This window comes from Hevea brasiliensis, chromosome 5 (assembly GCF_030052815.1).
Source record: "Hevea brasiliensis isolate MT/VB/25A 57/8 chromosome 5, ASM3005281v1, whole genome shotgun sequence".
Lineage (NCBI taxonomy): Eukaryota > Viridiplantae > Streptophyta > Magnoliopsida > Malpighiales > Euphorbiaceae > Hevea > Hevea brasiliensis.
The window spans coordinates 14935456-14950039 of record NC_079497.1 but is presented as its reverse complement, the minus strand read 5'-3'; positions in this window follow the sequence as shown (position 1 = coordinate 14950039).

The window sequence follows — 14584 nt, the reverse complement described above, 5'->3', positions numbered from 1 at the left end:
TGGTTGTGGCATATTTGTTAATTGGGAGATATTTCTTTTGTGCTTAGTATGAAAGCTGGTCAATAATGTTGGGACTGAAGTTGGAGCCAAAATTTTGCAAGTATGTAACAGTTGGCTCTTTTGTGTATTTTGAGTGGAACTTAATGTAATTTGGGTTAAGATGTTACTGCTTTGTATTACTTAATATATTTAATCTATTATGTAATTTCAATTATTTGGAATGTTATGATCATTGTGGTATTTCATGGCTCTTGTTCAGGTTGACACTACACAATTTTTACACTATATTAGTTCTTTATAGTAATTTCAATCTATTATATAATTTCAACACATTTGGACTAAAATCCTTAAAAGAATAATTTAGGTCATCAAATTTTATTTTTACTCCACAAATGGAGGGATTTACAAGAATTCACAAAATCCTTCACAACATCAAGAAAATCTAAAGTAAATAATGCCAAACATTAATATGAAAATGTTAGAAATTATGTCCCATATTAAAAGGGTTATGTCTATTTTTAAAAGGTATCAAAATGAACTATTTATTATCAGTAATTGTATCTGTTCTAAGAAGTATAAGTGAAGAGATGTAATTATTCTAAGAGATACGGAATGAAATGTTGTATCTATTATTTTAAGGTACAAATGAATAGATATAATTGTTTTAATAAATACAAAGTGAACTGTAGTATTTATTTGAAAAGAAGCAAATGCTTTATAAATAGTAGTTTTGAACAAAAATTTATTAACTCTTTCTCTTTTATCTTTTTCTCTTCTATCTCTTCTTTTTGTTTCTACTTACAATCAACATTATTATTTTTTATTTCATTCTTAGGAAAATTTTAGAGATACTGCTTAGAATTCTGTTTTGGCTTTATTATCCTGGACGGATCTACCCAAACTACCTAGCAATAACATAGTAGGGGGAGGGGGGGCACATAATTCCCCTAAGGAGAGTGACTACACGATCGAAGCCTATTGTTATTGTTATTGTTATTGTTATTTTTCTAAAAATCTTAAGGAAATTATACAATAATGGAGGCTTCTGATACTAGTGTTGCTGATTCTATTTTCAACAAAATTGTCAATCCTAATTTCTTCAAACTATAGCATTTTGATGGAACCAATTTCACTCACTGGACGAACAAATTATTATTTTTGCTTACTGAATTAGGTATTGCATATCTGCTTAGTAAAAATCTACCAAAAATTCTTCGACCATTTAATAGTGATGATGCAACAGTCACAACATCTTGCAAAAAATGATAAGAAGATGAAATTCGATGTAGATGATTTATTTTGAATTCTCTTTTTGACAGACTGTATGATTTATTTCAACCTATCAAAATTTCACAAGAAATTTGACAGACCTTACAGAATAAGTATACTTTTGAAAAACTACGTACGAACATATTTATAAGTACAAAGTTTTTTGAGTTTCAAATGTCAGAAAATAAGCTTATTATGAATCAAGTAGATGAATTGCTTATTTTGGTATCTGGACTCAAAGATTTGATAATAGAAGTATCTAAAGAACTTTAAGTGGCTACTGTGATTACAAAATTGCCCACCACTTGGAATGATTATGAAAAGAAAGTATTGCACACTTATAAAGTTTTCACCATAGACCAACTTATAAAGCATGTTCGTATTGAAGAAGAGACTCGTATTTGCAAGAATAAATTTACTTTAGAGTCTGGTACTAATGTGAATAATATAGAGTTTAGTACTAAGAAATTTGGAAATAGCAAGTTTGGAAAAAAGAGGAAATATACTAATATAATTTCAAGTTCTAATTCTGCAAATAATAAGAAAAATAAATCATGTTTTTTCTATGGAAAAAAGGGCTATTTTAAGAAAGAATGCAAGTTCTATAAGAAGTTAAAATTGGAAGAAAGTGTTGGTCAAAAGAAGGCAAATGTTGTTGAAAATAAACCATCTATTTAAGAAATTATTGTCATAGTTGCTAGACTTAATATCATTATGATAACAAAATGCAACATGGCAACAATTGAGAAATCTGCTAATTGATGGTATGATTCTAGTGTTACTGTTCATGTCTACAACAACAAAAATCTGTTTAAAAATTATAAAGTTACAGCAAAAGATGAAAAAGTTTTGATGTGAAATCAAAACATATCCAAGATTTTTGGAAAAGGAACCATTGAACTTCAATTCACTTTTAGAAAGAAGTTAATTTTAACAAATATTGTTCATGTTCCAATGGTATGATTCTAGTGTTACTGTTCATGTCTACAACAACAAAAATATATTTAAAAATTATGAAGTTAGAACAAAAGCTAAAATAGTTTTGATGGGAAATCAAAACACATCCAAGATTTTTGAAAAAGGAACTATTGAACTTCAGTTCACTTTTGGAAAGAAGTTAATTTTAACAAATGTTTTTCATGTTTCGGATGTGAGGAAGAATCTGATTTCTGCAAATTCATTATGCAAGAAAGGTATGAAGGATGTCATAGAAGTAGAAAAAGTTATTTTGTCTTTAAATGGTGTATTTATTGTACAGGGATATTTATGCGATGACATGTTTAGATAAAGTATTAATAAAGTTGATGTTTCTATTTATATACTTGAGACTTCTTTCAATTTATGGTATGTTCGTTTATCACATGTTAATTTTCAATCAATTAAATATATATCTAAGTATGGATTGATTCTTAGTGTTAATGACAATTCTAAAAAATGTGAAATATGCATACAAGCAAAGATGACTAAGAAACATTTTCCAAAGAATGAAAGAACAACATAATTGCTTAAACTTGTACATTCTGATATTTGTGAATTAAATGGTCATTTAACTAGAGGAGGTAATAGATACTTTATTACTTTTATAGATAATCATTCTAGATTTACTCATATTTAGTTAATGAGAATAAAAGATCAAGCTTTTGACATGTTTAAAAGTTATAAAGCCTTGGTAGAAAAGTAATTGGAAAGAAAGATTAAAATCCTATGAAGTGATAGAGGTCATGAATACATTTTAAATGAATTTTTTGGTTTTTGTAAAGGAAATAGTTTGATTCATCAAATAAGTGCTCCTTATAACTCATATAAAAATGGTTTAGCTGAAAGGAAAAATAGAACATTAATGATATACTTATGCATGAAAAATTACTAATAAATCTATGGGGAGAAGAATTATTAATAGCTTACCATGTGCATAACAGAGGAAAGGAAGAAAGCCTATCTTAAGTTATTTAAGCATATAGCCTATTATAAAGTTCCTAATCCTTAAAAAACTAAGTTAGGACCTAGAGCTCTTAAAGTCCTTTTATGAGATATGCTGAAAATTCAAAAGAATATAGATTGTTGGATTTAGATTTTACTGTAATTATAAAATCTAAAGATTTTAAATTTTTAGAATCAAATTTTCTTGATGCTACAAACATCAATCCACAATCAAATATAGAAGGTCCTAATCCTACATTAACTTAAGATGCCATTTTGAATTCTAGTTCTTCAAATAATAAATGAAAACAAATTGATTCTCCTATTGAACCTTAGAGAAGTTAAAGAGTTCAAAAAAAGAACTTAGATTATGATTTCATTTCCTCAAAAGCAATAGCCTTCCTAGTTGAAGGTAGTTGAGATATAGTATTAAATAAAATACATATTGTTTTAAATCTGGAAGAGGATCCTAAATCTTATAGTGAAGCAATTGCTTCAAAAGAATCTACCTTTTGGAAAGAAGCTATAAATGATGAAATGGATTCTTTATTATCAAATGGTACATAAGTATTAGTAGATTTACTTCATGGTTCTAAACCTATTGGATGTAAATGGGTTTAAGAGAAAATATAATACTGATGGTTATCTACAAACTTTCAAAGCTAGACTAGTTGCAAAACATTTTAAACAAAAAGCAGGAGTTGATTATTTTGATACATATACTCCTGTAGCAAGAATTACTTCAATAAGAGTGTTGTTTGCTTTAGCATCAAATTATAATTTATTTATTCATCAAATGAATGTTAAAACAACATTCTTAAATGTTGATCTTGATGAAAAAATATATATGGAGCAACCTGAAGGGTTTGTACTTCCTGGAAATCAAAAAAAAGTTTGCAAATTAGTAAAATCATTATCTAGTTTAAAGCAAACCTAAAAACAATGGCATGAAAAGTTTGATAATGTGATATTATCATGTGGTTTTAAACATAATGGAGCAGATAAATGTATTTATTCTAAATTTACAAAAAATTATGGTCTAATAGTGTGTCTTCATGTAGATGACATGCTAATAATAGGAACTAAGATACAAGGTGTGAATGATATTAAGAAATATTTAGCTTCTTAATTTAAAATGAAAGACATAAGAGAAGTGAATACTATCTTAGGTATCAAAATTAAAAAACATAGTGGAGGTTTTGCTTTGAGTTAATCTCATTATATTGATTAGATTATCTCCAAGTATAATCATTTAGGTATTAAATAAGCTACTATTCCTTTTGATATTTTTAATAAATTAGTTTAAAATTTGGGTAGATCTGTAAGTCAATTATACTATGCTAATGCAATTGGTAGTTTGATGTATGCTATACATTATACTAAGCCAGATATTGTTTTTGATTTTTATAAACCTTCAAGATATACTCATAATCCTAACACTGATCATTAGAGAGCTATTAGAAGAGTTCTCATTTATCTTAAAAGGACAAAGTCTTTTGCCTTGTTTTACAATAAGCTTCCTTCAGTGCTTAAGGGTTATAGTGGTGCTAGTTGTAGTATTAATGATAATAAGTTTATATCTAGTTAGATATTCACTTTAGGTGGAGGAGCTATCTCGTGGGCTTCTAAGAAACAAACATGCATCACTCATTCCATAATAGAATCTGAGTTTATTGCTTTCGTGGTAGTAGGAAAAAAGGTAAAATGGCTGAAAAATTTATTATTAAATATAAAGTTGTGGCAACAACCGATGTCGACAATCTCTTTACACTATGGTATTGAAGCTACTATGTCTAGAGCATTTAGCAAGATTTATAATGGCAAGTCTAGATATATTACTTTAAGACATGAATATGTTAGACAACTAATTTCTAATAGTATATCGCAGTTATCTATATTAGATCAAAGAACAATCTTGCTAACTAATTAACTAAAGGGCTCCTAAGGGATATGATTAATAGCACTGTATGTGTGATGGGTCTAAAATATTTATGACTTGTCACTAGTAATAGACATCTTACCTTTCTTATTACTCAACAATTTTAAAGGTTTAAAAGGTAATAACAAGTTATAGTTTGTGATAGGTTGCGAGCACTAGAAATTAAGCAGTGCTTAAGAAAAAGAGATTGAGTATTTATTACTCTTAATGAAGATACTAGGTTTGGTTTAGAGACAAGAAGTCCTTAATTGTGACTTTGCTTAAACTTTACCAATATAAACACAAGAAGTGGTGCCACTTCTATCAAAGTTTGAATAATAAAATTTTGTAAGTGTTTATAAATTCAGGAGGTAGCACAAGGCCATAATATGGTGCTAAAACTCACAATGAATGTGTTAAAGAAGTTAATAAGATTTATAAGATAGGAATTATGGTTTAATATTTAAATATAACCATTAATTTCATTGAGATTTTGAAATATTTATACTAATAGCAGGTTTAAGTCGAAAGACACCTTTTATATGTATAAATCTTAATTCATGTTGATTGTATTTATCACTAAATAAGTGAGGGATTGTTAGAAATATTTAGGGATTGTTAGAAAAGTTACCCCATATTGAAAGAGTTATATCTATTCATTAAAAGGCATCAAAACAAACTGTTTATTACCAACAGTTGTATCTATTTTAAGAAGTATAAATAAATAAATGTAATTATTCTAAGAGATACGAAGTAAACTGTTGTATCTGTTAGAAGAGGAACAAATGATTTATAAATAGCAGTTTTGAATAGAAATCTATTAACTCTTTCTCTTCTATCTCTTCTCTTTATTTCTACTTACAATCAATATTATTACTTTTTACTTCATTCTTGGGAGAATTCTAGAATTGTTGTTTAAAATTCTATTTGGGCATTGTTATTCTTGAGGGATTTGTTCAAACTATCTAGCAACAGCATATTGGGGGGCATAATTCCCTTAAGGAGAGTGACTGCATGATTGAAACCTATTGTTATTTTTATTGTTATTTTTCTAATAGAAATAAATTATATTTATATATTCATATGAACAATCACTATTCAATAACAATCTTGTTCGATATATCCAACATATACTTAGCATTGAATCAATAATATATCAATTTGATTCAATATTTGAAGCACAAATATTGTAGCCTTATAAAATCTAGACATGTCAATATGCCAACCCTACCAAAATATAAACCAAAATTTGACATATACTTGTGGTATTACTAAAACCGCAATAAAAGGTAATCAACTAAGACATCCCACCAACAAATCATTCACAAACTCCTGGTCAACATTAATAAAATCTGTCAAAATTACCCTAAAATAGGCTAAAATAGACTATTCTCAAACACATAAAAAAAAAAGACTCAAAATAGAACATTAATATTTAGTTTACTTTGTTTTTGTTTGCATATGTGCTCCCTTTGCTTTTGCCTCCTCTCACTTTAAGTTTGCTTGTTGCATTAAACCTTCCTTTTCGAATATGAACCCGCCTAACTCCACCTCAAAAGCTAGCTCACAAGATGGGGTTTGTAAACTCATATATATAACACCCAAGACCTCCTGCAGAACTAATGTGGGATGTATCATTCCTCACCCCTTTAGACTGAACATCCTTGTAAAGCAACCGGGTCATAATTCATTCACCCTATCTCTCTCGAAGAACATCTAGCAACCTTTAAACATGGCCCACCGACCCATGCAGAGTAAGGCTCTGATACCAAATGGTATGAACCCACCGAACTCCACCTCAAAAACTATCTCACAAGGGGAGGTTTGCAAACTCGTATATATAACACCCAAGACCTCCCTACAAAATTGATGTGGGATGCATCATTTTCCTTTAGATGTGTGAGGTACCCCTTCGTCATTAGATGCATTTGCTTAACCCAACAAAATGTAAAAAATAAAAAAAAAAATCTTAAAAACTCACTCAACTTAGTAAATACATGAGTGTCTACACATTTTTGGTCCTCTCAATTAAGCTAATAACATACTGGTTTCCAGCACCAATTACGTGCACATTTGGTCCTCCAAAAAGTGTGGTTCAAATAAGCAAGAAAACTTTTTTATCTTGTTTAACTTCTTTTGTATTTTAGGACATATCCCACCATTCCACTTTCTAATATCTTCCTTCTTCTTAAATAACAGCTTCATTAGCTTAGATCTAATCATCTCTAAAATTAAGATAATTGGCTTGTCCATAGCATTTAAAATGTATTTGTTAAAGCACTCATAGAGGTTATTGGTTAAAATATCATAACATATAAGCTTTCATTATAAAAGCAATATTGACATTTTACATGAGGTACATAATATCTTTCAATAATGGGTTCATCATTAAAGCACTAGACAGAAAACAACTTGACACTAAACACTAAGAGAAAGACTTTGCAAACAATGACACACACTAAAACTACTAATATTGACATATTATTCATTATAAAAGCAACATATTTAATACATATAAGCTTTTCCAAGTCAAATATCATTATTCAAAAAGCAATCATTTTGTGGGTAAACTTGATTGTAAGCCATTTTTGTTTCCATAACTGTGGAATCAATAGTGGTCCCTCTTTAAAAAAAAAAAAAAAAAAAAAAAGTGCTATCAGATGGACCCTCAAATCTTCTCCTTCGAATCAACTGATAACAAAAAACAACATACCCAAAATGGTTCCCTTATAGTGGATTACATTAAAAATTTTCAACAAAATCTAAACTAAATAATGTTAAATCAACCATACTCAACAAAATCTAAACTAAATAATGTTAAATCAACCATACTCATTAAAAAAAAGCTACAACAAATAATGTATCTTAACTAAATCAGGCAAAAATAATAAGGAAAGTCCCAAACAATGAACTTAAGAGAAATTTGCGAGGCAACAATAGATTTGTGAGAAAAATAACAAGCAAGCTAACAATCCTTTGAGGGAACAATAAGTGAACTGATGAATTGATGAAACAATGAGTGAATTGACAAATCGAGGGAATAGTAAGAGAGAGAGAGAGAGAGAGAGAGAGAGAGAGAGAGAGAGAGAGAGTAAAGATGAGGAAAATATCGTGAAAGTGAACAGTGACGAAAAAAGCCATGTTTAAGGTTTTAGGTGCGATCCTTGGCTAATAATGAAGAATAAGCCATAGGAAGAAAGAATCAAAGGACTTCAAGTGAGGATTTGCAATGAAAAAATGAGCTTAACAATGAAGAAATTGAAGGGACACAGCCTGTTACATGTAAAAGAGAGAAAATGTGAGATGAGAGAGTGAGACAGTGAAACATTACACGTTGGAGGAGAGAGAAAAGAGAAAAAGATGATTTTTAATCTTAATTGGACATGTCAAGTCATCTTTTACCTTCAAACTAGTTGTTATAGGTTGTATGGGGTTAAAGTGACATTTACCATAATTTATGAGGTTTTAAGTGAAATTCTAAAGTTCATGCATTGTGGTGTTACCAATCCTAAAATTCATATACCATGAGTGAAATTTACCCTTAATTTTTGAGTTTAAACTTTTAAGATATTTAATTCAAGAATTTATTATAAATTATTTAAAAACTATGTAACATGTTTTAAATAATATTTATATTTTAAATATTATTCTCAATCTCTAAAAATTTTGTAAATTTTTTGGAATTTATTTTGTGTCAAAGCAAAAAGGACAATAAAGAGTATTTAGGGTTAAGTTATTTGAATCGGACCAGACTTGCTTCAAATCACCCTTCCCTTTTCCTTCTCTCCTCCTCCTCTTTTGGAATTTATTTTTTTGTCAGAACAAAAAGGACAATAAAGAGTATTTCATCCTCCTCCTCCTCCTTCTTTGGAATTTATTTTATACCAGAGCAAAAAGGATAATAAAGAGTATTTAGGGTTAAGTTATTTGAATCAGACCAGACTTGCTTCAAATCACCCTCCCCGTTTCCTTCTCCTCCTCCTCCTTAAGTTATTTGAATCGGACTAGACTTGCCTCCTCCTCCTCCTCCTCCTCCTCCTCCTCCTCCTCCTTCTTCTTCTTTAATCTCCCTCCTCCTCCACTATCCTCCCTCTCTCCTCCCCATTCACTCTTCCCTTCAGCCCAAAACCCATGCCACCACCCTTCCTTCCTTTTGATGCACCTCCCAATGCTAGCCAGCGCCATTTTCAAGCTGAAGTTGAGATTTTTTACTTGTTTCTCCACTAGAAATTGGTCATTTTCTTTTTGGCGTTGTTTTCGACCATTAAAGCCAACATTTTTTATGTCTATAGTTTCATCTTGTAACACCCTCCCTGTAGCAACTCTGTACATTCTACTGTTCCGGTGACCAGTGTCGGTCCAGACAGCTAGAACGTCCGGAAAAATATTTAAACTAAAGTGAGGAACCATAATTAACTCAAATATTAATAAGAAAAATTTGGAAAAAATTTTAGAAATAAAATACAACTAAGTTAAATGAGTCGGCGCCCAAGCGATGGGTAACCTAGTAGGAAGTTGCGGTTCTCGCAACTAGGAGCCCTAGACCTAGGGAAAAATTCATAAAATAATTTTTGGGACTCCAGAGAAGAGTCATTGAGGTTTCTATGGCATTAGAATGCCAAGAAAAGGTTTAGAAAAATTTTTCAATAGGTACAGACAATTTTGGCCCGTTAAGCCAAACGGAGGGCATTTTGGTCATTTCGTCTTCAGAGATGATTTTTGGCCGACTTTTCCAGTTAAGCAAATAATTATTATCATCTAAAATATGAATAAATATTGCTAAAAATTAAATTCAAAATAAGTAGAGAAGAGAAGAAAAGAAAATGAAAGAAAATGCTAATTATGACATCATATGATGTCATTTAAATTTCCTCCACCAATCACAATTTGTTAAACTCATTAAAAGAGATAAAAGAGACCAAAAAATTGAAAAACCAATCTGCATCTTCAACCTTTGGGCAGCCAAAAACGTTGAGAGAGAGAGAGAGAAGAGGTTCCACCATTAAAGCTCCCTTAAGCTTCATTTCCCACTTCAATTCACCTTAAAACCTTATCCTCCCTTCACTAAAAATTATAACCACACCAAGGAGAAGTATTTGGCAGCCAAGAAAGAGTAAGAAAGTAAAGAAAAATTAAAGTCTTGGTTGGCTTGGATTTGAGCTACAAGAGGTTAGTGCCCTAAACAATTTCTTTTCTTTCTTTAATCTTGTAAGCATGCTAAATCAAGTGGAAATTGTGTGAAATTAAAAGAAAAACTTGAGTAAATGAAATCTCTAAATTTGGCAGCCATGAGAAAGTTTAAGGATTGTTGGTTTTTGATGAAATTAAGTGGCTTAATTATGTTATTGATGAGTATAGATGATGGATAGAGTGATTTGGTATGAGTTTGGTGTGTGTATGCCATGAATTGGAAATTTGAGTTAGGGTTTGAGCATGAAATTGAGACTTTGATTATGTAATGATGAAATTGAGTTTTAATGGTCAATTAGTGACCATTTGGCTATTGGTAAACAAGAAATGAAGTGTGTTTAGTGATGGGATTTAGGTTTAGTGTGGCTGCCCTAGGTGACCAACAGAATTGGACATGAGTCCAGCAGGTTTGGGCAGCCATAACTTGAATTGTAGAGGTTCAATTGGTGTTTGGCTAATTTGACATGAAACTAGACACATAATGGCACAACTTTGGTGAAGAAACCACGCCCATAAGACCAAACCAAGTGGACCAAAAGCTTGCCCCAATCCGGGTGACCTGCAGTCTGTTTCTGCAGAATGACTAAATAAACAGTGTTTGGTAATTTGGCCATAACTCAGTTTAGAATAGTCCAATTGATCTGAAATTTTACCCACAACAAGCTGAGATATAGACCAACAACTTTTATGAAGAAATATAACCCAAATTATGACCAGAACCTATCCAACAAGTGAGTTGAAGTCACTGTTTACTGCACTGTAGATATGGTCAGTCCAGAAAAATTTCAATCCGGCCAGTTATGGTGAAATGACCATAACTTGAGCTACAAAACTCTAAATGGAGTGATTCAAAAAAAGAAATTCAACTAGACAAAATAAGGAACAACTTTAATGTTGATCATTTTGCCAAATTCCCACTGCAAAAATGACCAATGGAACAGTAAACACAAGGCATGAAAACTGAAAATTCTGCCCAATTAACATTAAGCTTGGAAATGGTATTGGCAACCAATACCAACAAATTTTGAATGCAAAATGTGGTATCTTTGAGAACTTAGGTTCAATAAATTTATTATGTATTAAAAAGTCAATAATTTGAGTGAATAGTAATGTGAATAGTAATACATAGACACAAAGTATAATAACTAAATTGGTAGAGGAAATTAAGGTATGAAATTTGGAATCCATGAAACATTCATGGATTACTTGAAATAGAAATAATAATTCACCTAAATGACTTAATGAACATTTAAGTTATGTGAGTATATAGTTAAGATTTATTCTCATTACTAGTAGGTCTAATAAAACATAAGTAATACCACTTGAATATGAAATGACATTAACCTAGATGGATTGTTGAGTATAAATGGGATGAGGTTCACATTAAGATTTATGTTTCCATTACAAATAAGATAATAACACCTTGTATGAGTTATGAATTCATATAAATATTGTAATGAATAAATGAATCTCATGAAAATATGAATGGAACATTAGTTTTCTTTATAAGGGAAAAGAAGAACGTTTTGAGTACAATGGTATATGAACACCATTGTTATGAATTGTGATCAATATGAATGATGTAAGGAATGTATGAATATTATAATGAATGTATAAATTATGAAATTTATCATGAAATAATAAAGTCATAAAACACAATATATTAATATTTAATGATATTATGTGCCCTTGTATTGCCTAGACATGTGTGTCAATTGGATAGTTTGGCATGCCAATAGGGTATTGTTTTAGCAGTACTGCGAAAGGCTTTATGCCTATATTCATGGCTTTGTGCCTGTATTCATGGCTTTATGCCCGCATTCATGGCTTTATGCCAACATTCATGGCTTTTATGCTCGATTATGTGTTATCATGGCTTTTTAGCCATACTGACTGCATACGTAGTTGACGTTCTGCGTACAATGGTATGACGGCCCGAGGCACTGTGGTGTCCAGTGCCAACGACTCATTATCCAGTTTAGTCAGCCTGTCATAGGTTACTTGGGCAGTGAAATTTATTGAAATAAGTTAAGAATATTAGCAATTAAAAATATTAGAAATTAAATAAAATAAATGAGTAAGATGACCTAAAATAAATTAGAATAGTTATTTATTAGAAAGAATCGAAACGAACTAGACCGATATTAAAATTTACTTATTATGAAATAATCTGAGACAACCTAGAAAGTATTGAGAAAATGCTAAAAGATTAGCAAAGAAAATTATAACATACATAAATATTGCAAATGTGACTTACATGATAATATAAGCATAAATTTATTATTTTTAGATCATTTTTCTTTGTACATTATTACTATACATTGGCGAAATAAACACTTCCAAAGAAGACTAAATTAGGATAAAACATATTAAATTTTAGAACCGCATGTGAAGTATAAATAAATCTTAATTATTTAAATTATGTTTTATTTCTATATTTAATTGTATATTATTTCCTTGTTATATTATTGCACCACTAAGCAGCAATGCTTCGCGCGATGGAATTGTTTCCTCGCGCAGATACTGAAGTTAAAGCCCAGCGAATACTAAACAGAGATTTTGGAGTTCTGATCTGCAGAGCGTTCAAGGTTGTCACCTCCTCAGCAATGCATGTAGATAGGGCACATATAGATCATATTTTGTATTTTATATAAAATGCTAGATATTGTATTATAATGTAGATTATGAACAGGTAATTAATAGAAATGTGATGTAAATTAATAAATTAGCTTTTTCATATGTAATTAATTTATATATCATGTAAATTATGAAATTATGTAAATTAATGAAATTTGAAAATTTTACTTATGTGACTTGAGCATGAATGAGATTGTATGGATTTGAAGATAGATTTGAAATATATAGATAATGCATGGAAATGAATATGAAATTGAGATATATGAATGAGATGTGAATTATGAGATGGTTATGAAAATAATTGATGAGATTTTTATTATAAAATATTATTGAATTTTTCAAACGGGTAAATAGTAAAATACGTCAACTGGTAATAAAATAGGGAAAACTCCGCTGGGTTTCTCCGTCGAAAAATAATTAATATTAAAATATAACGAGATCAAATTATGAAAGGAATAAAGTAAGATAAGATAGGGTGCTCCGGCACCGAATGTAGCACACTTTGCTCGGCTAAACTGTAATTGGGTGAGGGGTGTTACATTTATTGGTATCAGAGCACAGTTTAGGCTTTCCTAGGCATAGATAGATAGAATAAGATTGTGTGCATAACATGCATTGCATTCATATGAGTTGAGGTGACACTAATGCAGATCTGTTTTCTTGGTTATTTTAGGTTAAGGTATGGACTCAGAATCACAGAGGGCAGTAGAAGAATAAGTAGTAAGCCGTATTCCGACTGGGAGTGATATTGGAAATCGGGGAGATCCTGCTCCACTAGTGCAAGAGGTGCCTGTACAACCCCAACAGGCCTTGTTTGAGCAGATGACTGGATTCTTTCGATAGATGATTGGGGTTATTCCACCACTGTCTCAGCAGAAATCACCTCTAGGAAAAATTAGAAAGTATGGAGCTATGGATTTCAATGGTAAAAAGGAAGACGATTCTTCAGCAGCTGAGTATTGGTTAGAAAGGACTGAAAGAGTCCTGCAGCAGCTCCATTGCACACCAGAACAGAGTTTGGAGTGTGCAGTTTCATTGTTACAAGAAGCTTCATATCGGTGGTGGGATGTTGTAACCAAGGTAGTGCCACCAGCCGACGTAACTTGGGAATTCTTTCTGATAGAGTTCAGAAAGAAATATATTAGCTTTGTTCATGAAGAGGAACAGAAGAGGAGTGGTGATCAGCAAAAGAGGAAATTTGGACAGTCTAGTAATAAGAGGCCGAGAGAACAGTTAAGTCAGACATCTGATCAAAGTAGGAGATCCAGACCTAGGCCTATACCCAGAAGAGATCAACCAGAAACACTAGTAGTGAGTGCGCCAGATTAGCAAGAAAATGTGGCCATTGTAACAAGTGGCATAAAGGTGAATGTAGGGGATTGACTGGAGCCTGTTATAGTGTGGGGCCATAGACCATCGTCTAAAAGATTGTCCTAAGAGGAATTTACCACGAACCCAGACAAAGGTCGTGGAAGGACCAAGTACAATAGTAACACCACTTCCAAATGTCACCCAAGCCGGAGAGGAGCAAGAAGCCCCAGATGTGAATTTCAGGTAAAACATTTCCTTTATGATATGCCTAAGTGTATAATGATATATTCGAAAAGACTAAATAGTACCATATATATAAAAGAAGTAGACAGAGGGAGC